The sequence below is a fragment of the Macrobrachium nipponense genome, chromosome 25 (assembly GCF_015104395.2).
Source record: "Macrobrachium nipponense isolate FS-2020 chromosome 25, ASM1510439v2, whole genome shotgun sequence".
NCBI lineage: Eukaryota > Metazoa > Arthropoda > Malacostraca > Decapoda > Palaemonidae > Macrobrachium > Macrobrachium nipponense.
This window is the reverse complement of record NC_087214.1, coordinates 25,473,162-25,498,161: the sequence shown is the minus strand read 5'-3', so window position 1 is coordinate 25,498,161 and position 25,000 is coordinate 25,473,162. Positions and strand designations below refer to the sequence as shown.

At 38.1% G+C, this 25,000-nt stretch overlaps 1 long non-coding RNA gene across 1 annotated transcript; it reads left to right on the top strand.

Moving 5' to 3' along the window:
- The first annotated feature begins 7,851 nt into the window (after window positions 1-7,851).
- Window positions 7,852-22,042, top strand: LOC135199184 (uncharacterized). The gene is made up of 3 exons (XR_010310958.1): window positions 7,852-8,090; window positions 12,242-12,281; window positions 19,258-22,042. It is a non-coding gene; the product is annotated as an uncharacterized LOC135199184 (long non-coding RNA).
- Window positions 22,043-25,000: the final 2,958 nt, after the last annotated feature.

Genomic DNA, 25,000 nt, shown 5'->3' with positions numbered 1-25,000 from the left:
GCATATCCTAGAACAGAAACCTTTAAATTATTTGGCAAAATCAATGACATGTCTACAAGCTTCATTTTCATCATCCTGTAAAAGGGTTCCTGGTAGATAATAAACAAAATCATGGACAATGGACATCCTTGACTTACCGATTTGTTTATGGGGAATGGATCAGAGATATTACCATTTATGCATACTACACTTTCAGCGTCTGTATATAACATTTGTATTAGCTGAATGAAACTAAGATCAAAACCAAAGTTGCTCAATATAGCATATAAAAGGTCGTGATTCACACGATCAAAAGCTTTAGACCAGTCTAGATTTATTAACGCAGCTTGTTTATCATTATTATTTGCATAAATCATAATATCTCTCATAATGGAATTCAAGTTGATAATGGACCTATCATCTGCACAACTAAACTGCTCGCGGGAAATAATTAAATGTAACACATTCTTCAATCTATTAGTTATTATTTTCGCTATTATCTTAAAATCCACGTTTAACAATGTTATTGGCCTCCAGTTTGTAATAAAACCTAAGTTTCCTTCCTTTCGGCGTAAGCGTTATTATTCCTTTATTCATTTTAGATATGGTCTTATATCTAAAAATAAACTTTACTATGCTTACAAAATCGTTTTTTATTTCCTTCCAAAACTTTTTGTAAAACTCAACAGTGAGACCATCTATTCCCGGACTTTTACCATTCTTCATCCCCCTCAATACTTTCAGTACTTCAGACTGTCACTTCTGAGGTTAAAATATCATTCTCATTCCTATCAATAACTTTATCTACTAATTTCAAAAACACGTCTTGATAAGACTTTTCACATTTCTCCTTTTTGAAAAGCTTTTCAAAATATTCCCTTATATTTATAGTAATAGCTTTAGGGTTTACTATTTCGCTACCATCATCCCTCTTCATCTTATTTACATACGATTTAGAGTTTTTCTCCTTCCCTAACAGATACGCTGAAACTTGTTCACCCTTTAATTCATCATCCACCTTTGCTCTAATTTTGACCCCTTCGCAGATCTCATCTTGAAGACTATTTATTCTTAATTTCAAAGAGTTCACTAACGAAAACTTGTCCTTATTCAGTACACCTTTTCCTATTTCTTCTTTCAACTGGTAGTTCAGTAAATTCAATAAGCCATATTTTGCTTGGTTAATTTGCTTTGAACATGTGATAAAGAAAGATTTCAGCCGGGCTTTCGCATATTCCCACCAACACAAAATAACTCCAACTCTATCTTTGCTCCTCTTAATACTATTCCAAGTCATAAAAAAATTGTCTTTTACAATATCTTTATCTAGAATATTACTATTAAGTTTCCAGTAACCTTTCCCTGGCGACGCTACATTTTCTAATTTTAAGGCTAATACTATAATACAATGGTCAGTCCAGCTAACAGGAATATTTTGAATATTTGCCACATGGTTAAATAAATCTTTTAAATAAAAACTATCCAGCCTTGAGCCATAATTCTCCCTGACATAAGTATACTCCACCTGGTGATGACATGAAACCCATGCATCTTTAAGTTTCAAGTTGCTTTTCAAGCTTACTAATGACTTTGATATTAGTTCACTATCTGAATTTGAACAATCTCTCATACAGGTAATAGAATTCCAGTCACCACCCATTATGATATTGCTTATATTGTTCCTTAAGAAATATAAAATATCTGTATTAAATAATTTCTCCCTTTCTTTTCTCTTACTATTCCCAGCAGGAGCATACACATTTAACAATTGAATAGTAACGTTTGAATAACGACAATTAACACTCATAACATAACCATCAATATCGTTTTCAAAATTCAAAATTTCCACATTAGATGTTCTATTTACAAAGATAGCTATCCCACCCTTAAGCATTTGTGTATAATTAATCAAAACTTTGCAGTATTTTTCAACATATTCCAGTTTCCCTTCCCCTTTTATATTGTGCTCTTGGACGAAAATTATATCTAGTTTATAAAGAAACATAAAGTTTATTATTTTAATTTGCTTATTCAAAGTATTAAGTCCATTTACGTTAGCTGTAGCTACATTTAATGTGGATGAAATGAATTTTGTATATTATGTAAAAAACATGTACAATACTGGGTTAAATTGCTTTAAGCTTCTTAGTACACTTTCCTGTTCCATCATCTGATGATAAATTCTGGATTATCCTTTCCATGTTTTGACACTGGTCTTTCTTCAGCGTTATCTTAAGTTTATTGCTAGAGTCTGTTTTCGTATGCCATGTTTGCATTTCCATATCAGTGCTATAAGGTTCTGTTTGGGGCGCTGGCATTTCATTATATATTTCCTCACAATCCATTTTTCCCTCTTCTTTTCCTTTTACTATACTTGCTGCTTCGTTTTCTGTTAATAACTCATTTTCTTTAACCTCCTTATGAATCTCAACCTTTGTGTTTGACATACGCAATTCACTGACACCTATTGGTTGGGAAACCCTAATTCTTGGCCTTCCTTCATCGTCATCATCCTGCTCGTGATCAAGACTGTCCTCAAAAAGATCCCTTTCGTCCTCATAATTTGGCCCACCATCGATTACTCCCTTATCCAGTTTTCCATAAACATTTTCTTCCCTTATGCAGTCCAACGGTTCTACTGAGACAAGTTCTTCCTTCGTTTCTTCCCCTAGCTCACTTCCAGCATTCCTTTTTGTTGTGCCTTTCCCAAGTTTTATCGAGTCGCCGTCACCCTTTTCTTTCTCAGAATCATTTGGTGAATTATCCTTAACAATTTCTTCTGTTGTGCAATCTAATGCCTGTTCTTCCACTGAATTAGGTTCTTCATCTCTGTCCATTCCTTCAGTCACTATATCTGTAGTTTGATAACTGGTTATTTCCGCTTTCTTTGACTGTTGCATTTTCTACATAGCCTTTGTGCAACTCATTTGCTTTCACGTTGGTTTCATCCTTTCCTTCCGTAGGCAGGTGAGGAAACTCCCCTTCTTTAAACTTAGACCTTACATCTTCGTATTTGCAGTCTTTAGCTATGTGACCTATTTCCCCACACCTAAAGCATGTCCGTTGCTGCCCAGTATACAAGATAGTTAAGGTAAACCCGAAAACCGTAATTGATGAAGGAACGTTGTCTTTTAGTCTCATGCTGGCTGTCCTGACTCCCGTCAATAGCCCTTTGAATGGTCCGTTAGCATATTTGTTTTGCCTGATTCCTTCCACTTTGCCATATTTCGATAAAACCTCGATCAGCTTTTCATCTGAGAGTTCGAAAGGAGCATTCCTTATTGAAACATACATAATGGACGTACTAAGATTCACAATCTTTACATTTCCCAACTGGTCTGAACATACCTCTTTGCCTTCGTAATTTTCCATGAGATCATTAAACACATTTGGTACTACTTTAACAATTACTCTGTTCTTATTTATAAAATGAACTCCTATAATCGAGTTATGCACCAATTTCATGTTTGAAAATAACATTCTACTAACAACATCCATAGTAGGGTATACAGAAAACTGCAGCCCAAAGGAGTCCTTTCTCCTAAACGGTGTTGAGTATGACGCCATACTGTTACACTGAAACTAGTCACTAAAAGACTCAATAGATGGCAGCACCGTCGCCACCGTCCAGCGTAGCCTCCCCACCTAGGCAATGCAAGGGAGGGGGAGGGGCCACTACTCAAAATACGAGAACTTAACGAAGTATTCAAGGTTTATAACTGCACTGTCACTTAACCCACCTCCACTATGCTTACTTCAGCATATATTCACAGAACCCTCACAACATTTTCTCGGCGAAACTTCAGCTGTAATCCCAAAAATAAGCAAAAAAGAGCAGGAGCAGCAACCAAGTTGTTTACCTAAAAGCTTCTTCTTCTCCATCATACCAATGGAAATGTGAAGCTGATATTTCCAGACAAAAGAGAGAATCCTTCCTGTCAGCCAACCAAGCAAAAACACATTCATGTTACTATCAGGTACACAATTCTCAATTGATTTTTCAGATAACGGCCTAAGTAATTCGTTTTCCCCTCAGAGATCGATCCTGGGGTTCCTTGCTGGTATGGATAGGTTATAATAACTGGACTAGGGGTGTTCAAACTGTTTAGTTCCATATCGAGAGAAATAAAAAAAAAACTATAATTATATAAAGTAATAAACAGATAATAATGTTTATGATATATATTGTATATTTTTTGTTTGTCTGTATAAATATAAAAAATAATTTACTTTAATTAGTCTTTGTTATAAGAATGCTAAGGTTTACAATAAGCAATTAAACGGTGAACTACTATTATTAAAACCACATAAAAGATGATGACGTAGCTCAAATACTTGACGTCCGGACGGAAAACCACAGAGGGCTCACTCTGGCTCCAACCTTTGAAGCTACTGCAACATTTGTATGCATCACAGCTGCAGTATCTCTGACCTCGTCGCCTGCTCATGATTTGTATGCCACGCCATATAATCTAGTAAGTATTGGTAAATATTTACTTATTTCACTGCTTCTTGAATTTATTAGAGTCTTCGGGATTGCAGATAGCCTTGTTCACAGAAAACGGTATCTTAGAAAACTTTTCTCAGATAAATTATTTGGTAAATTGTGGAACATTAGTTTTCATTATTCAAACTAGTAATATCATTACTTTGCTTAAAAGAGCAACATTTCTGATATTATTTCAAAATTATCTCTTTACTAATGCTAAATGAATAATAGCTTTTTCTGCTGCTACATTACATGAAGTTGTGACTACATGGAACTTGCACTAAAACTTATTCAATTTGGCAATGACAATGCTTTAGCATATAACACAGGTCACCTTATGTAAAAAGCATTATTAATAAATTTATCTGTAACATATATTGCACATGAAGGTAGTTGTCCAAGGTTGTTTTAACTATCAATATTTTCAGATTGTCTCCTAGTCCAAACTTTCCAGAGAGTTAGCTCTCCAATGATCTCTTTAAACCTTGGCTTGCGCGAGTCCCTGTCAGGTATGTCACAAAGAGCTTAGCGCTGAGATATCTTCTCTTTAACGACATCGGTCATCTAGACAGCATTTATCACTGGAAGAAAGACTCAGAGCCACCTCAGATGCCACTGGTGAGGGCAAACAGTCGATCAACGATCAGCAAGGAGAAGAACGGTTGGCAGGTGCTGTTGCTTATGCAACCGTCTTATTTATGGTTTTCTTAGCAGAGCACAATCTGCCCTTTAGGTAACAATATCTTCTATTTCTTATTGTTCCCATAATCTAATAGATAATATAATATTTTGTTCTCATATATATATATATATATATATATATATATATATATATATATATATATATATATATATATAGAACTACAAATGTCCTTTAACATCTACCTCGGAATTAATATATTTTCATATATGCTTAACCGAGGGGGAATTTATTAAGCGATAATAGAATTGGCGATCGACAGGCGCGAACCAGCGACCTCTCAATTCCAGGATTGGCAGTGAAGCCTTAAACCACCCCGACACCGCAAGAGATATAAGTTCATGCCGCCTCCCACCTGAAATACCTTTCGCGCACAGGTATTTTTTGTTTTGGAGACTGCATCAACCCATCTCGTTCTCGGTGGCGTGGTAGTGCTTTTGCCCGCACGTAGTCATTATATAAGTCTATCACATTACCGTGATTCATATACATATATCGAACTACAAATGTGTATATGAATATGTATATGAATCACGGTATGTGATAGACTTATATATATATATATATACATATAATATAATATATATAGATATATATATATAATATATGCATACATACATACATACTAATTCTAATTTGTTACGATAAAATACTATATCTCATTGAATTTATAAATGCAGTCTTTGTGATGACATCATGGACCTACAAAAGAGAGTGTTCCCAGACTCCGAAATAGCTGCGAACATGACACTGAAGAGGAAACGATGTGCTACCCTGGTTCAGGTCTTAAGGGATCATGCTTTAATTAAATGGATTGGCAGCGAAGCTTCGGAAATCTAAATTTAGCCCAATTATTGACGAAACAACTGACTGTTCGGTAAATAAAGCATGTGCTGTAATTGTTGAATATTTTGATGTTGATGAATGCAAAATAATAACACTCATGCTGGACATCATAAACATTTATGAAGGGAATCAAGGTTCATCGGGGGAATCTTTATATAACGTGATTTTGAACAGTTTAAATGCTTTACAAATTCCATTGAGTAATATAATAGGTTTCGCTGCTGATGGTGCCTCAAATGTAATGGGTACTGTTAACAGCTTATCAAGTAGGCTGAGAGCAAATGCCAGGCATAACAATATTCCGATGCGTTGCACACAGTATTCATTCACCGTTGCCCAAGTGAGGCAGCAAAGACATTGCCCCGAGTATGTGAAGACCTCATAAGGAATATATACAACTTTTTTTTTCTCATAGTGCAAATCGGAAATATGAATTTAGAGAATTTCAAGATTTCTGCCAGGTAACACCTCATAAGTTATTGCATCCTTCTGCAACTAGGTGGTTATCGCTTCATCAAGCTGTTGCGAGAGTGTTCGAGCAGTGGCAGCCCCTCAAACTTTATCTCACGCAGATTGCATTGGAGGAAAGATTAACAGCTGTAGAACAAATTCATAACACACTTAAGGACCCTTTAGTTTTTTTTTATTTGATTTTTTTGAACTTCATTCTACCACAACTCAATAGTATAAACATAATTTTTCAGTCAAAGGGACCCACACTCCATCTCCTTCATGACAAAATATCCAATATGTACAGGTTACTACTGAAAAACTGTTATCCTCACATAATTGTAAAAACTCCACTACATGAAATTGACCCTGCAGATGAAAACATTCGTGTTCCACTTAATCAAATGTACCTCGGGGCTGAGCTTCACGATTTATTTCAGAAGCCAGAATATCAGCGTAGAGATCTGGGTGAAAGTGTGAAAAGATGTTGAACTTTCCTCATTGTAGTCTGCCAGCAAATAAACAAAAGGTTTGACCTCAGCAACAAATGATGGAAATTGGCTTCATGCTTGCATCCAAAATCTGTTATGGATCATAATATCAGAAGCAGTGTACCATCTTTGATTGATTTAGGTAATGCTGTTCCCCGTATTAATAATTATGACAGGCAATCCCCAGACGAAAAGTGGTGGGATATATCTTGGCACCCTTTCCCAGAGGAAATAAAAATATCACCCAATGATATAGAGCCATTTTATAAATATATTATGACTGTTGAAGATGGACTGGGTCAGAAAAAATATGAGTCTTTGGGTAAATTGGCAATGGAAATTCTCTCTCTCCCTACCTCTAACGCTGATGCAGAGCGCCTTTTTTCTAAATTAGATATAATAAAAAGGAAAGAAAGAAACTGTCTAAAACTGGAAACTGTAAGATCTCTTATCCACTTAAGTGAAATTACTGAAGAAGGAAAATTTAATGAGTTTGAACCGACAACAGAAATGCTTTTCGCTGTGAAATAGATATTGCGTTTGTTTTCTAAGTATGAATTGTGATAACTATTCTCTATTGTAGTTTGACCTTTGTTTTTCGTTTCTTTGGTTTTTACTTATTATAAGTAATTGTTGTTATAATGTATTATTTTTTTAAATAAATGCCTTGTATCTTGGAATGAAGTGTGATTAAAAATTTCATCTTCAAAATTTTGTAGAGAAGCAAAGTGGCTGTATCCTTAGATATATAATAACTCAACGAATATTTTTCTCAAAATACCAAAAACTAAGTTGTTAATAGTTTACCCTTTAAGATAATGGTTTTCTATATCCCGTTCTCTTCTAGAAAGATAGAAGACGTCGGAATTCGGAAATTGACAAGAGAGCTTCCCCTGAGAGGGTGGTTGGGGGATGGTTTGGTCCTGTGTCTATTGAGTGTTCAGATAATTTCGGCCATAGGCCACAAACGCGGCTCCGATTAGCGGTTGTTTATCGTATCCAAATGACGGTTGGAGTTTGTTTGTTTCAGTAGCGTCCGAAGGCTGTGATTGTGTTCTGTGTTGTCGAGTGATTGGAAATTCAGTGGTTTTTGGCATCAACATCGACATTCCTCAGGGCCTGGAAGTAGCTAAGGGTATGGTATATACGTTCCAGCAGATGCATTTTCCAGATTTGAACTAAATGTCATATTTTCAGAATGTCACGTGTCTATAGGACCAGGTATTTGTATCGTATATCTGTGGTTTCTTCCCGTTGGCTGTAGCCTAAGCTTATACCTTAACTAGGTTAGGCTAGGCCTTTTTTCTATACATCTAAGTCCTATATTTCTCCAGATGTTAGGAGGACTAAATTGAAATAGTACCTTACGTAATATATCGCCACTGTAAACATTAACTTGAATTTAACACTGGTTTCTTATCCAAATTTTGTAGTATTACAACGTTAAATACCCATAAGTACATTTAGTGATTACCGTTGGTTCATAGCTTAGGCCTTTAACATAACATTTTATTAGGCTAAAACAGGGCCTTGTTTTATTTATACTTAAGCCCTATAGTTTCTATAGGAGCGATTAGGAAGGCCTAAATTGCAAGACATGAATCAATCAATGTATCGCCAACATTGAAATTAAGATTGTTTTTGTAGCTCAAGGCCCTTAATATCTCAGAAGCATCCGCATTACGAACTAGTTCCTTCCCCTGGCGTTATATGTTTGTGCTTAAGAATTTCCTCTCTTCTACTTCCCCCCCCCCCCCTTTTTTTTAACCTCCTACAAAATACTAAATACCGAAATTTTATATACAAACTTTTGAATATGCCTGATTTTGACTATCGACATTTTAAAGTAACTTAAAATTTAATATTGAAGTGCGCACATCAGGAACAACGGTTACGGCATTTCATTCCATCTGGCCTCTCGCCAACGGAGGTTTCATAGTGAGTAGATGTGGCAGATGCATAACCAGTGGCTTACTATAACTATAAGCAAATTATTTCACCTGTAATGCATTTGAATGCTACGGCTATATATAAAAGTAATTCACACCGTCTTGGACCATAAAAATGCAGATTTGTATTGATATATTATTAGAGTTGCCAGTGTGAAGACCAGAGATTAAGACAGGTAGCTGGGTGGTACTGATGATTTATTTACAGACGAACTGGGTTGACATAGACAGGTGCGGACAGACTCGCACCGAGAGCAGAAACGACTCTGAGACAGTAGATTTGTTTGTATTTTCTTACAATCATACATTTAAAGATAATAAGGCGTACAAATAATGTAATTACGTGTGTTATACATCGGTGGAAAGGCCGCGGAACGCTCTATAGAATGGTTAAAGGAACAACGCGACTCGATGACTGGATACAATAAAAAATAGATAAAAACGTTGTCCTTACACCAGATTACAAGATTAGCAATCTGGGACACTTAAAATTTCTCACCTCATATATAAATTTAGAGCTATAATGTACACATCCAGACCCATATACTATAAAACAAAGTAGTGACAATTATCACAGAAGTGAAAAACATATAAAGCCAGAATTTTAATGTTGTGGAAAGAAAACAAAGGGAAAACCATTTGGAAGATGAATACTCAAGTCAAAGCAATAACGAAACTGCACCAAAGGAGAATAATTTGGAAAATTAATCATCGATATAAATAATAGACACCAAATTAACTTTTTTTCATTTGGAGCATAAGAGTATAAACAAAACTAAATTTATATGCACTGAAATTGAATTTATATAAATCTTTAATTATATTTCACTGACGATCTTGCTTTTTATTAATAGGTCCTTATTTTCTAGCACTGGCTATGAAATTCTTGACATTGAACAATAAGGTTCCGAGCGTTTTGTAAGAGCTTCCACCGGAGACACATCCAACTTGTTTCGTTCTTCAGTCCACAGGATATTCGTGAATGAGATGAATGAATACACACTCACGGAGAGTAAAAATAAAATAGGAAAATAAGGGTGTTCCAGAAGGGTCAGTGCGGGACAAGGGACAATATGATGAAATTTGGGACATGTCCCGGAAAAACGGGACGTCTGGCAACTCTACGCTATGTCAAGGCAAACACGCCAATGTCGAGCTTGTAACAAATAGCCAACTCGTGTCAACATAAACGAACTGTGGGCTTCAAATAAGGATTTTTTTAAAATAATAATTATGGGTAAATAAAAAGACACCTGGCAATGCGAGTACGAATGAAAGATATTTCAATAATTTCTTGTATGAAAGTTGCATTTTGTGTAAGTTAATGTACGAGATGTTTTGTCCGTGAGACTGTCTGGGGAGGTGAATGCAACAGTCGCTGCAGTGTTATATTGGCCGGAAGTTGAAGACGGAGAAATTTTATTCATTGCATGGAATGATGACAGTGAGATTTTGGCTTTAACCAAGAAATATTCTGAATTTGTATATATTTTTCTTTTGCATAAAAATAATTATAACAGCTCAGTGACTGGGGCCGTTCGGTTCAGTTCCCGTCATCCTTGGTGTGTTGGTGACATATTATACATACGACATAAAAGGCTATCCTGGACATAGACAAAGTATATATATTTTTCATTGTTAGTCATTGGAACGATACCTGGAATAAATAAAGGTTAAATAAAAAAAAATGAATAAGTAAATGTTATAGTACCAAATAATCTTGACAAACAGTGAATGTGTGCATAAAAGTAGGCCAATGAAATAAGTAGAGAATCCGCAGCATAGGCCTATAGCTTTTGTGGTCCATGCTTCAAGTTCTAGCTTGAACCAATATTGAAGGTTATTTTTTATTTTACGGACGTAGATTTTACTTTGGTATCATCATAAAGTACATTTTTATATGCATGCAACGGAACTGTACATAGAATGAAATTTCAATCATAAATTATTTGTGATCTGAAGTTGTTGATCAACTGGTATTGTTCCGTCTCAGGTTTTACATTGCCCCAAGTATTACTTCTGTTATTTGGCTGTTAATCTTAACAATTTTGTTAACGTAAAATATTATAATTTAACTATATTTTATCATTCAAAGTTGTTCAATGTTATCATTATAACAACGTTAAATCGTTAAAGCCAGTAACAAATACGCCGAGGTTAATTTTGTCAGTTTTAGGAATCAATGTTTGTATCCCTGTTTACAGCCAGTGCGGCTACGGTCGTCAAATTCATACTGGTGCGGAAGCTTGTCTCTCATTATTATTATTATTATTATTATTATTATTATTATTATTATTATTATTATTATTATTATTATTATTATTTTGTCTGTTTACTGTCCGTGCATATGGCCCTGAGGTACAGTATTTAGGTTTTGTATCAGAGTCTGAAACGGGCATTTAAATGTTTAATTCTCTCTCTCTCTCTCTCTCTCTCTCTGAAGGGGAAGGAGGACGGAAGGTGGAAGGAAAGGAGGAAGGATCTCTCTCTCTCTCTCTCTCTCTCTCTCTCTCTCTCTCTCTCTCTCTCTCTCTGGAAAATCTTATTTTACCTGGATTGTGCTGGGTTGCAGCCACACGAAAGAAGGAATACAATTACCTCCTCGAGGTAAAAGTAAGGAAGTAAGTATGTAAGGTAACCTCGGAGAGGCAATTTCTGAATAGAATGTGCTCTATTCTGCCACTGTCTGTCAAGGTCACTGAAATCTCTGATGTTAGACCAGTTAATTCGAATTATCAAATCTTTTCTTTAAGACAGAGTTACTCAGTCTTGTGCTTGCACGGGCTCTTGCTTCCAAAATAGCCCGTGAATGTAATTTAGGGGATTGTGATTTAGCTGAAAGGAGTGGCATTGCTGGACACAAATGTTACATTAAGTTAGTTATAAGTTTTAACTCTTTTATGTTCGATTGAGATTGTATTGTGCTTGTACGGGCTCTTGCTTTCTAAGCATACCTTTGGCCCTCATTAGATATTCCTTTTCCATTCTCTCAGGACTAATATTTACATACTTTATAAATGATGTTTGAATTATTAGTTTTTTTTTTTTTTTTTTGGCAAGAAAATTTTATAGTTTTGGGTAGAATTAATAGAAAATATCAAGATTTAAATATTTAAGTTTCAGATAGGCCTATTTTGGAAGGTTTCAAGTACGTATTAAGTTTCTTATGAATTTTTTTTTATCACCCTGAACTTTAAAATTATCAGTGAATTTATTCATATACTTATTTATATTTTCATGAGGAAATTAACAAGTAGTAAAAGATAAATCGTGGTCTTATATTATGCTAAAGTGATAGAACGTAATTTTTCATGATATTTATTTTAATTTATTCCAGGTTACGTCGTCTTCTGGGGGTTCTTTCAACTGTTAAAAAGGTAAAGTTAAAAGTTTATGATATTATTCTCTTGAGTTTGTTTCAATTGACATTGTGTGAGCACATAAATGGATGTATAAATGTGTATGTGTTATCTGTACACACTCTCTCTCTCTCTCTCTCTCTCTCTCTCTCTCTCTCTCTCTCTCTCTCTCACACACACACACACAGGTGCCTCACACTGAGGGACCTGGGGCAACCCGAACAAGATGTAAGGTCTGTAAGTCTCTTTGTGGGATGTTGGGGATTAATTGAACTCTGAAGGATTGGGTAAACTCGTGATGTGAATTACCGTAACAGTAATTCGTAATTTAATACTATGTCCATGATCTCAAATTCAGACACACACACACACACACACACACATATATATATATATATATATATATATATATATATATATATATATATATATATATATATATATATATATATGATTTCACACGCTTTTAATCTTGTGAATGTTACTTTATACTAATAGTGATATAATAAGCATCTAATCCTTGTTCCTTGCTCCCAAATTCACATCTTGTAGCCGAGGGGGGGCGGGGGTTGCTATTTTTACGGCCTCACCTCCCCCCTCCCCCTCGCCAAGCAATGGTTCCCTCGTTTTTATGGGCTAGGCAGTGTCCCTTTATGTCCTCGTTATGCACAACATTGCCTTCGTATTATTTTCCTCTTTTTCGCTGTTTTACGAGACGAGGAAATTTAGCATTTTTTTATATTTATTTTTTATTTTACGGAGCTGCCATTTGGGAGGTTCAAATGTTGGCTGGCGGCTGTGTGGTTAGGCCAGCGCGCAGCTTTGGGTATGAATCACCAATACTGTGACGTCATGCGCCCTGGTCTCTCACACGTGGTTAACCAAAACAATGCTTTAGTTTGCTACCCATAGAGGTAAGGTAAACAACAGGACGTGCTGTGTACCTATATATCTTTTTATTCATTCATTCATTCATTCCATCAGTGATAATGCCAAGTAACTGCGCTGTATTTGGCTGTTTTAACACACGTGAAAAAACGAAAAACTCCAATATAAAATACCATCGTTTTCCAAAGGCAAAGCCATACATAGACCAGTGGGTAAATGCCTGTTGTCGTGCAGACAGAATTAACGTTTTGTATGCTACTGTTTGCTCGATTCATTTCAAACCCGAGGATTACAAAGATGATATGAAGTCTTGGTTACTAGGCATTGAAAGTCCTAAAAATCATCGGCCGCTAAAAGAAAATGCTGTACCAAGTCTTTTCATACCAAATGGTGAGTACATTAAGCAACTGTTTTGCAGTGCTGTTGTTCGTATAAAAGTGAATATAGTCAAGCTTAGAGTCCAAATTAATTAATAGTCTATATAATTATGTAGAAGCACTAGTGTTTATATTTGTGATATTGTTTCAGGTGCATTGCATTCAGAACATGTTAATTCAAGATGTGAAAGAGCTGAAAACAGGAATCGTCAACAATTCGTCAAGGAGCTATTAAGTGTTTTGGATACAGACTGCAACATCAGCAATGTTGGCTTTTCGTCAATAAGTGATACTCAGATATCGACGGCTGATGACAAATTTGCAAGAAAACGAAGTCATGCCAGGGACAAGTGTCTTAAAGGAGTTTGAAAATTTAAAGGTGAAAATGAAGAAGCTTGAAGAAGAAAATTATTACTTGAAGGAACAAAATGCCTACTTTAATGAAAATATGTCTGTTTTGATTGAACGTGAAGTTAACAAGAAAAAAGTTTGTGAGCGGAGTAGTGATGACATTGCAAACGCTTTTACTCTTAGAAGCTTAAGTCCCAAGTGCTATAGATATCTAAGGCTCAAAAAAGGTTATCCATTGCCTTGCGAGAGCACTCTCAAGGAAAGAGTGAAAGAGTTTTACTGTGAACCGGGGATTTTGGTATCAGTATTAACGCTATTGAAAGCAAAAGCAGAAACGTTTACCTGTACTGAAAAGATTGCTGTTTTGTCATTTGATGAAATGAGCATTAAGAAAGAGTGGAGCTATGACAAAGGAGCAGATGTCCTATACAAACCGCATGAAAATGTACAGGTGGCAATGTTGCGAGGTCTTATAGGTAAATGGAGACAGCCAATCTATTTTCAGTTCGATCAATGTGATATGCATAAAGTATTGTTAGAAATAGTATCGAAAGTAGAGGATGTTGGTTATCCTGTGGTAGCCGTGGTGCATGACATGGGATCTACAAATCTTCGTATGTGGAAACAATTCAATATTGACCCCCTTGAAAATAGGATATCTTTCAAAAAGCCTAAAGCAGATAGAGAAGTTTTTGTGTTCTCGGATGTTCCCCATTTAATCCAATTAGTAAGAAAAATTTTTATTGACTCGTTTTTTCCTTAATAATGGAGAGTGTATTTCAGATGCTAGCATACGAGAAATGCTTAGTAAAACCAAAACAGACTATGGGCTTGCATATAAGATCAATGAAATGCATTTAAATGTAATCGGTCAACAAAGACAGCGCGTTAAATTAGCAGTGCAACTGCTGTCTAGATCATGGGCCAATTCAGTAAAATATTTAGGAGAAAGGGGACTGTTGAAATGTCAAAACTGGAGTGAAAAGTTCGATTTTATTCTCTTAATGAATGACTGGTTTGATATGAATTCTTCTTGCATGTATGGAGAGTTTGGTAAAAGCAATGCTTTTGGTATTGATATAGAAAAACAAACAGGTACACTGCTCCAGGTCATCGAGGTAATGAGTACTATGAGAGTTAAATGTCCTGATACAAAAAGTCTTTTCAAGTTCCAGAAAGGAATAATTTTATCATGTAAATCCACCATTGCTTTGTTTAATATGTTAAAAGCCTCTCATAGTATTGACTACCTGCTGACACAAAGATTAAATCAAGATTGCCTTGAACATTTCTTTGGGTGCATAAGGCAAATGGATGGTCACCATGATCATCCAAATGCAGTGAATTTTAAATTCAGGCTAAAAAAATTGTTGTTAGGGAAGGAAATGAAGGTAATAAGTGAAAAGTGTAATATCACCTCAGGTGAAAAATCCATTGAATTTGCCAATGAAGATGAGTATGTAACAAAAGAAAGGGAGTTAGCTTTAGAAATATCTCTTACAGCACAGATGTTTAGAAATTTAGAGTTTGATCTAGAAAAAGATGTTTTTGATGAGGAAGAAGACCTTTTGAGAGCAAACATAGAAATAAAAAAAGATATCGAGGGAGTAATTGAGGAGGAGGCTCTCAAATACATTGGGGGATATATTGTCAAAACATTTTGTGTGAAATACCCTGAGTTAGGAAATAAGAATAAAGAAGTACCAAAGAGTGATACTTGGATAGAATATGTAAGTAGGGGGGAGTTGCATGTACCTTCTAGTCATTTTTTTTCACAGTTAGTAATAATGCGGGAGATCTTTAATGCTGTACACGGGAAAGCACTCATAAAGGGGAAACATTGTTTTAAAAAGCTTTGCTTTGAATTGAAAAAGTCTAATATTGAAGTTCCTGACGATGTTATAGCTTTTTATGTAAAAATATCCGTATATTTTCGAATGAGATATCTTAATAATTTGATAAAGTATAGGAAACGTCAAGGGCAACCATGCAGGGAGGCACTAAGAAAAAAGATAAAAGTTGTAACTTAATAAAATATTTTCAAAACGCAAATGTTGTTTTATTTACATTCTGTTGACACTTGAAAGATCACATTATCAAAAACATTCTCTTCTAAAAAGATTCTTGACGGTGTGTTATACCTACGTTCTTAATGGTCCTCACCACCGCGCTCCCTCAGATGACATAGGTGCGCAGAAGAGGCTTAAAATTGGGACGCTGTCTGGCTGACCTGTTCTATCTGATCTGGACCGTGACACATACCTACTACCATAGACACAGGATCCATACAGAGAGTGTGTATGGATCCTGCATAGACACTACGAAGAAAGTTTACGCATCGTACATCTGACACGTCGCCTTCTTCCACCCTCCGTTTAGCAAAAGCCAGTCGTTTAATTTGGAAATTATTTACTTTTTTAATAATTACTTACATAATTATGTTTGTTGTTTTATAAGCATATTATGAATTAATCATTTATCTCTACTTCTTTTAGTTTTCATGTAAATTCGTCGTTTCTCATTTGTTTATATGGAGACTTTGTAATTGAACTAAAGGCCTTATGGCTATCTTCAGTAGAGAAGGTGTATTTGACCTGTGACTTCAAGTATGACCTTGACCCTTTCACCCTATCCCTTTAATGTAGAGTCCTCATCGCCCCTTAATGACATGCACGGAGTTTGAAGCTTTTACTCTCAAAGACATTTGGAATTTTAAGTCATCAGCACAGTGAATGCTGCAACAAATGCTGTGCACCTCCCGCCCATACAAGGAGACTACAGCCTGGGTTATTTATATGGCAATGTAAAAACCCACAAACAAGGAAACCCCCTCCGGCCGATCATCAGCCAGACGCCCGCCCCTACGTACGCCTTGGCTAAACGCCTCAACCAAATTTTGACCCCTTACGTCCCGAGTCGGTACAGCCTGCAGTCTTCGGCAGAGTTCTTAGAAGCCATCAAGGACGCCCCTGGTACCGGGATTATCGCCTCGCTGGATGTAGAGTCCCTATTTACGAACGTGCCTGTCGACGAAACCATAGATATAATCCTTGATCGTGTCTACAGGAATCAGTCGACGGCGCCCCTCAACATACCGGAAGCCTCGCTCCGTACGCTGCTGGAGATATGCACGAAGAAGGCCCCTTTCTCCATCCACCGTGGCCAGATGTTCCGCCAAAAGGACGGCGTGGCGATGGGCTCCCCACTGGGGGTTCTCTTCGCTAACTTTTATATGGGCACCGTGGAGGAACGGGTCTTCGCCAGGATGCAGCAACCCCGCAGATATGGACGTTATATTGACGACATCTTTGTGCAAGTCGACGCCGAGGATGAGGTAGAAGCCCTCCGTCAAGCATTTCAGCAGTGTAGTGTGCTGAATTACACAGTCGAACGCAGCTCCGACGATCGGCTCCCCTTCCTCGACGTCCTTGTAAGCAAGACGGAAGACGGTCTCCGTACTTCAGTCTACACAAAGAAAACCAATTTAGGACTTTGCCTCAACGGAGACAGCGAGTGCCCTGCCAGATTCAAAAGCACCACCGTCAGGGCCTTCGTCAGGAGGGCCCTCTCCCACTGCTCAACCTGGCAGGACACTCACCAGGACCTCGACCGCGCTTCCCAAGTACTTGTGAATAACGGGTACTCAAATAAATTAATCAGCAAGGAAGTCCGCACAGCCCTGGAGAAATGGTACGGTAGTGAGAGCCCGCAACCCCGCCCCCAGGATAATATCAAGCTTTACTACAAAGCCTTCATGAGTTCCCATTACCGTGAAGAAGAGGACGCCATTAAGAAAATTATTTCTGATAATGTTTATCCCCGACTGACGACACCAAGAATATCGACCTAATCATATATTACCAGAATCGGAGGACGCGCGATCTTATTATGAAAAATAACCCCTCTCCACAGGTACGAGAACCCCTGAGCAGACGCATGTAGTGTACCAGTATACATGCCCAGTCCGCGAATGCAGCGGCGCCTACGTAGGTATGATACCATGCGACTGTCGAAGAGACTCTCGTGCCACGCCCAAGAGGGGGCTATAAAGAATCACGCCCGCACCAAACATCACGAGGCCATCTCCCGAGATGTCATCATAAAGAACACGAAGATCATCGGGAAGGCCCCTGATGCCCGTCGGTTGCGCCTGCTGGAGGCGCTACTCATCCAGCAAATAAAACCTACTCTGAATACGACGCAGGAAGAATTTCTCCTCCCTACAGTATGAGAAGACCTGCCACCAACAATGACACCACCGATCATGACAACTCTATGGATGACAACCGCCCCCGAACGAGGTACTCCTGCAGCCGATGGAAATCAAAGTAGCCGTGACGTCCACAGCGTAGCGCAACGCCCATCAATGTTACTGCGCCGCTTAGGAGGTCCAGGCGGCTGCAGGATATGCTGCAACGCAACCATCGGCCCGAAGAAAGTGGCTTGAGACCTGGCTCAGGCAGCCAATGAAAACAGACTCACCACCACCAGCCAATAGGAGACAAGCATGGGGCAGACCCCCTGCTGTCAACCACAGATATAAGGAGGACGGACACCGCACCAAGATCAGTCCACCCTCAGCTTCCCAGCCCGAGGATGTCTGGCAGCTCCAGACGAAAGCTCGCTTTAAGGAGAGAGAGAGAGAGAGAGAAAATCGTTAATGACTTTGATGACTATGGTATCATAGTTTATCTGTAAAATTCAAATATATACACCTATTTTGACCCTGTATTTTACCATGACCTCTATAGGCGCTCTACTAGCCTGTTTAAGTAGCACTGAAAACGCCGATATTCCGCAAAATAGAGAAAGAATCTCTAACAAGTGTAACGCTGCTGAAGTAGCCATTACTTTTAATAAAGTATGCTTGAGAGAGGGTCTGCTTCCTAAGTACAATAATAATAATAATAATAATTATTATTATTATTATTATTATTTCGCAACAGCTACTTTGTATATGCAAATTAGGACAGAAAACTGAATACACAAAGCTGAGTATATTTCAATTTCCTTATCATTTTTTCCAAGCCTCTCGGATCTGTGGATCATGGCAGACCTTTCATGAAAAAAAATCACCATCATCTATTTACAAACTTTACCTTAATACCTGAGAGAGAGAGAGAGAGAGAGAGAGAGTGTTCAATATTGGATCCCACATTTTTCTGACTTAAAAAAAAAATAGATATTTTCCATTGACAGCTTTTGTTTAACAATGTAATTTATGTGAACTAAATAAATTCGCAAGAATCTAATGAAATTACGAACTAGTACAAAATATTTCAAATAAGTGAATGATCTGTTTAATGAGGTTAAAATATTTTTAAAGAATTAGAGATTTACGCAATGCCTGAATTAATGAAAACCATATTGTTGTCCAGTCCATGAGGAGGTCGTCAAGACGAGGTTTATGGTCTGCGAGGAAACAAGACGGCGGAGGGACGCTCGATGACGTCAGACCTTCCCTGATCTCGAACAGACAGCGAATGACGTCACGACGTCTCATCATATCGGGGAAATGATGGAAATCCCCTTGGTTCGACTCCTCCTGACCAACCACCGCTCACATCTGACTCCTTCAGGCCTGTTGTAAGTTTTACACACACACACACACCGCCCTCCCCCACCCCCCATTTTTTTTTTTTACTACGATGAAATTGTCGTTAGCCAAAGCCCTTGCCTTCCTCTGAGGGCTTGGTACCGCCATTGGTGCATCATGCCCCTTACGCCCAGACTATATTGTTGGAACAGAACATATTCCAGGGAATTCATCTAAAGAGACAATATTCCAGTCGACAGGAGACGTTTTTCAACTTTCTTTAAAAGATAAACATCTAACTAACGCGTTTATGTGTGTGTGTGTTTGAGACCGCGCGCACGTAGTTTACATTCCTCCATGGCCACAGCTTCAAAGCACAAACAAGACTGCAGAGCTCCTCAACATTTGCAAAGTATTAGCATATAACCTGGAAGCTGGATTCCAGGATCCAATAATGCTGGAGCCTTCAACGGCGAAGAAGAACAAACATCAGCAGAGACGCAGCCACAAGACGCTGATCCTGCACTCTGACGACCCTCCTATGTCGGTATCAAATACAATGAGTTTCTAATTCAATGAAATTTCAGGCTAAAAAGCCAAGCGCTGGGAAACACACTCGGCCACTCACCGCTTCAGATAGTGAAAGGAGGGAGTTGGAGAGGTTGGACAGCAGGATAAAGAGCTCAAGAAAATAGAGGAGATGAAGTCCAAAAATCTAAAACCTGGGAGAAAATCACACAGTTGTATTAAGGAGGGATAGTTAAAGAGGTTGGACAGTAAGACTGAAGGAAGGAAGCGGGAATGGCGAAAAGTAAAAGGCTAAAAAGTGGATAACTAAGCTAATGACACAACCAACAATGTATTAGCAAGATCACTCATTGCTGACCAGATTCAGGTAAAAAAATGGTACTAGGATTCTGAAATTTTTGTTGATTTAGACAATTTCAGAAGAATATAAGTCGAAAAAAAGGAAGTTTGTAATTGGTAGTAAATATTATATGTAATAAACAAAAACATTTCTTACGAAAATACTCGCTAATAAAACTACAAAAGCATATACAGACTTCATTCATTACAACATTATGTAGAGTTCAAAGTCAAGCACTGACATATAACCATTCCCAAAGCACCTGCCTCATCCATAAGATATTCTGGTTCACTTCCTCTGGGAAAGAGCCACGAAATCCTCGGAGGCTCTCCTCCGAAGATAAAATAGCGGAAGGTGTTGAATAAAGAGGTCATTATAACCCTTCTTGGGCCATTGAGGACCACCACGAGGCCTTCAGCAGATCAGAGGGTCGAGGAGGGAGGAAAAACACAGCAAAACAAGAGGCGGTGGTGTAGGAGGAGATTCGCAAATAGAACAACTTTCAAATAACAGACGAAATAAGCATAGATCTACTAAACACATGGGCGTACTTTGGAAAGCATCTATCAGAGGTGAAAGAAAAATTTCAAATTACTCCTATCGTCCCAATATTCTAGAAGCAGACATTAGCTTGACTCTGCAGGCAGACCCTAGACCTAGTGTTCTTTGTTGTTATAAATTTTAGTCAGCGACTAGATAAGTGGATGAAGCACTGGTTAGGGCTGCCACACAGTCCACGACTTGTATTCAACATGTTTGTGATGTGAGAGTAACAATTTACAGATGTATGCTTATGACATGTTTTACTGCAGTGTGGAAATACACTAGGAAATACACTAAGTCCATATAGAAACTGTCAATCCATCTTTTAAAGGACCCACCTCTCCTTTTCCAGAACTAACTCCTTTTCCACGACCCACCCCTCTTTACCAGGACTAAACCATCCTCGTAGAGGACCTAAATCTCCTTTCACAAGACCAACCTTTCCTTTTCCAGAACCAACCCCTTCTTTTCAAGGACACACCCCCTTCCTTTCCAAGACACACCCTTCCTTTATCCAAGACACGCCCCTCCATTTCCAGGACAGACTCCTCCTCCTTCCGGACCAATCGTTTCTTTTCCAGGACCTCCCCTCCCTTTCCACGTACACTCCCCTATTCCAAGATTAACCTCTTCTTTTCCAGGACCCATCCCTCCGTTACTAAAACCCACCACTCCTTTTAGAGGACGCACCTTTTCCATAATGCACCCCTCCTTGTCCAGTACCCAGCCTCATTTTTTAGAACGCAGCTCTTCTCTTCCAAGACCCACCGTTCCTTTCCCATGACCTACCCACCCATTTGAATTACATATCCAACCTTTTTCAGGACCTACTCCGTCTTTCCCAGGATATACCCCTCCTTTTCCAAGACCATCCCTTCCTTTTCCTGAGCCCAGCCCTCTTTTTTCAGGGCCCACTCTTTCTTTTCCAGGACAAACTCATCCTATTTCAGAATCCCACTCCACCCCAGACTCCATAAAACTGCTTCCTTGCGCAATTCATAACAGTCTTCCACTCGGAGGCTGAGACCGTCCCTTCCACATGGCTGCTATATCGGACGAAGCTGCTCTTCTGGGTGCCTCGTTGTTGTCAGCAATAAAACCCTACCCCTCATCTGGAACTGCTGACAGTATGTCCACCGCCTTCCATATTGGATTTTATTAAACCCCCTCTCCCTCCTCGCTCTCTCCTACCATTCCCTTCCTAACCCACATTCCCTCCCGCCTTCGTCTCGGGGCGGAAATATTGGGGGATTCGAAGGGACGCCTCGCTCTATATTAAAGGATGCTGGATCGATGTGGAGGCCGTCTTTTTAGAGTAAATGTGAAAATATTGAAAACATGAAAATATTTTCACGATTATAGTCACGACAGTTTCTGTCAGATATATAGATGAACGTTTGGGTTGGCATTTAAATTTTAAGATTTATTAATTTATCAATTAATAAAATAATAAAGTTTTTTATTTGTTTATTATTTGTCTATTTATCATTCCTAATTATTCTGAGGACAGACAAGCTAATTAGGGTCAGACATCCATCAGTTTCATCCGTCTGAGATTTCCTTTGCAAACACATCAGCATCTGGTCCCTAATTATTGCATCCCAGGTGGATGCTGCGATTCGTCCCTCTCAGGACACCAGATCGATTACTACCCGTTCTCGTGCGAAAGAGGGCTATGTTTAATGAACGGCTAATTCTCCCTGTCTGTAGGATAAACATTAATAATTCTTATGTGGAGAGAGAGAGAGAGAGAGAGAGAGAGAGAGAGAGAGAGAGAGAGAGAGCGAGAGAGAGAGAGAGAGAGAGAGAGAGAGAATTACGTCGATGAACACTACGAAGGGGAGATATCACATCCCTTTTAATCTGGTCCTAAAAATGTGTCTTTCAAAGACGAAGGGAAACGCTGATTAAATCTTCACAAGACATTCGATTAGGAATTATCCAAATACAAAACGAAACGAGAGAGAGAGAGAGAGAGAGAGAGAAAATGGAACCATATAATGATCAAAAACCTCATAAAGCTGACAAATCCTAAGAGCTAATGATCCTCTTGATAAAAACATCTATCGGAGATAATGAAAAGATTTTCGGTTACATCAAAAGATAAAAAAAATTATGAACAGAAAACGAGCAAAAATTGGAATGACGGCTCTTGACAGAATGAGACCAAAGGAAATGAAGTTACAAGGCTTCAGAATGGAGACTGACACTTGGGAACATTGTTATGTCACCTGTTACCTTGAAGGGAGAGGGGAGGTGGTGTGAGGGGAAGGATAGGAAGAAGATAGGGCCCCGTCCTCTCGAAAAAAGGTGGTCCACAAATCAAATAAGTGTCAAGGGACATAGAGGTTTATAAGACATTGGTTCTTACCCTCTATGGAATCAGCTGTTGAATTAATAATTACAATCAGCTGTTAAACCAAAAATGACAATCAGATGTTTAACTAAAATTGATAATCAGCTGCTTTAACTTAAAATTAAAATCAGCTGTTTTAACTGAAAATAACAATCATTTGTTTAACCAGAAATGACAAGTAACAGTAAAACCCAAAATGACAATCGGCTGTTTAACTAAAAATAGCAATCAGTTTTTTTTTTTTATCCCAAATAACCATCAGCTGTTTAACCAAAAAAATTACAGTCAGTCTCTCCACCTCCCACCCTCCCCTCCACTCTCTCTCTTCTCTCTCTCTCTCTCTCTCTCTCTCTCTCTCTCTCTCTCTCTCTCCTTCTTTGTTGCCTATAGAATGCATGTAGTTAACAAGCGGAAAACCCCCGTTACATTCCTGAACCGGACGAAGAGGGGTTGAGGGTGGATAAATTTGCGAGTTCCATAAAAAGTGTGTGTGCCTCTCTTGACCTAGGAACTGAGTTACATACCTGGCTGTTAGACGACTGCCGAGGGCCGCAGCTGGTTGGATAAAGAGAAAGGGGAGACAGAACATTAGACGTGAGATTCACCGCTCTGTCGAAATGAGAACCTCGTCGAGAGGGCCTCGATGAGGTAGTTTGTCACATTCTGACTTTTCCGTTTCTGAAGGACAATAGAGAGGAGAGATGAAAGATGACCATAAATTGTTTGTTTATGAGGAAAAGGCAACTTTATGGGCCCAATCACCGCAACAGCGAGGCAGAGTAATGGATCACAGCATTTATCTGATGAATAAACTAAAAACCTAATGGCTTAGAAACACATTATACTCAAATAATTACTTAAAAAAAACAATAAAACATCGGAGCTGGCATCTACTGAGCATCAGTCTCTATTCAGATCTGATAAATGAATGTTATTAAAATTCAAGAAATCTGAAAATTCTACTCATCTCAAATATCAATCATTTCATTCTTTGTATATCGGCGCATGCGCACAAGACACCGACGAAATCGAAGAGATTTAGGGAGATAAATCTCGCACAATGAAGAGTGACGGTGACAAGGAGTCTGGAATTTTATTTGGGCTTCAAGTCAATAACACAAAAATTTACGTTCAATATACATTTCCCGTTCTGGAATTTGTTGACGAAATTTACTGAAAAAATTCATAGGCATATCTCACTGAGGAAATGTATTGAGCGTCTATTGACAAAATTACAGACAAATGTTATTGCAAGTATATTTTTACAAACATTGTTAAGAGTATTTACTTCCATAATTCATTGACGGATTTCATTACGAGAACTTACTGACCGAATTTAATATAACAGGATTGACTGAGAATTTATTGACAGGATTTATTCAGAGAATTTACAGCCAGACGGTTATTGACAGTATTTACTGATACATTATTCCGACAGAATTTTTTGGCAGAATTTGCTGCCACTAGTTATTGGCCTGATTTATTTGACATAATTAACTGACAGTATTTACTGTCGGAATTGATTAACAAAATTTACTGACAGAATCCCTCCCTCCCAAAAAGTGTTAAGTCTGAATTAACTTACGTCAGATGAAACGTCAGTCATTCTGACAGTCGCTTCGGTTTTGGGAAGTTTTTTTTTCAACAGTCCGGATAAACTTCCTTCAACAGCTGATGAGAGAGACAGGTGCCTGGGAGGGAGGGTGGTATATACAGTTTTGTCCTTACAGTTTCAAAGAATGGAATGTGACTAATAAAAATCTCTTCTCTTCTCCCTCTTCTTCTCTCTCTCTCTCTCTTCTCTCTCTCTCTCTCTCT